This window comes from Neophocaena asiaeorientalis, unplaced genomic scaffold, assembly GCF_003031525.2.
Source record: "Neophocaena asiaeorientalis asiaeorientalis breed wild unplaced genomic scaffold, Neophocaena_asiaeorientalis_V1.1 scaffold547, whole genome shotgun sequence".
Classification (NCBI taxonomy): Eukaryota; Metazoa; Chordata; class Mammalia; order Artiodactyla; family Phocoenidae; genus Neophocaena; species Neophocaena asiaeorientalis.
In genome coordinates, this window is record NW_020185330.1 from 1,863,507 (window position 1) to 1,864,656 (window position 1,150).

Sequence of the window (1,150 nt, forward strand, 5' to 3'; positions counted from 1 at the left end):
GGGCTCCCGGGCTGGGGGCGGGGCGGCGCGCGGCGGGGGAGGGAGCAGTGCGGGGGAGGCGGGGGCGCCCTCGGCGGCAGTAATCTCTGCCCCGCCGTGCCGCTGCCTTTTATGGAAATGAAGGACCCGGCGTAGGGATTGAATCCAACATCCGGGCTCTCGGCGGCGGGACCTGAGGAGGGGGAGCCACGGGAGCGCAGCTGCCTTGCACCGGGGCGCGGGTGGGCGCCGGGCGCTGGGTTCCGCGCTCGCTTCTCTGGCTCAGCGAGGGCCCGCGACGGTGGGTGTCGGCGCTTCCAGCCGGCGGAGGGGGCTCGTCCGTGAGAAACGGCCACAGGAAATTCCCAGGGCAATGTCGTTTGCAGGGAACAAAGTCCCCCGCCCCCTTCCCGTGCCTGGAGCGAGCCCAAAAGTCTCAGGGCAGTGAGAGGGGCCGCACTCTGGGAGCTGGAGACAGAGGGTTGGGGACGTGAAAACTTTAAAAAGTAAATGCCCAGGCCAGCTCTGTGAACCTCCAACAAAAGAATGAGAAAACCCGGAGGGAGGTGAACCACAAAAATTGCTTTGCAAGCAATGTCCGGCACAATCAGCAACTCCTACTGGACTCCCAAGAGTTTGCTTGCGCTCTTAACCCATTCGGAAGCTCCAACCAGAAGTGAGTCATTTAGGTCCTACGATGCGCTAGTTAGAGGGGGAAAAAAATCAGGGCAATGAGTTTTACTCGGAAACTGTTTTTTCCAGCCTTTTCAACTCTTTGTACGTATTTGTGTTTTTTTATATGCAATTTAGCACTAACAGCCTACTAAGGCATTTAGATGGAAATACATCCTCAACCGCACCCTGAGCCACACCTTGAAGGAATTTTAATAGTTCTGGACCGGTGCCAGCAGATACGGGCAGAACTAAAGAATGTTACCTGTGGAGACTGACCAGTGATGGAGAGCGGTCCTCCTGCTTCCCACTTTATTTCCACTTCCCCCTTTTACTGGCGTACTCTGTGGAGAGGGCTCGGGTCAGAAACAGCTAGCCGGCGAAATTGCCTCGCTGGCAAATGCATGGCTCGACGAATTTAGGTCAGGAAGATGCAGATAAGATATCCCAGATCCCACAAAAGACCCCAGTTTTAAAAGTCTCAAAGTCTTCTTGCCCT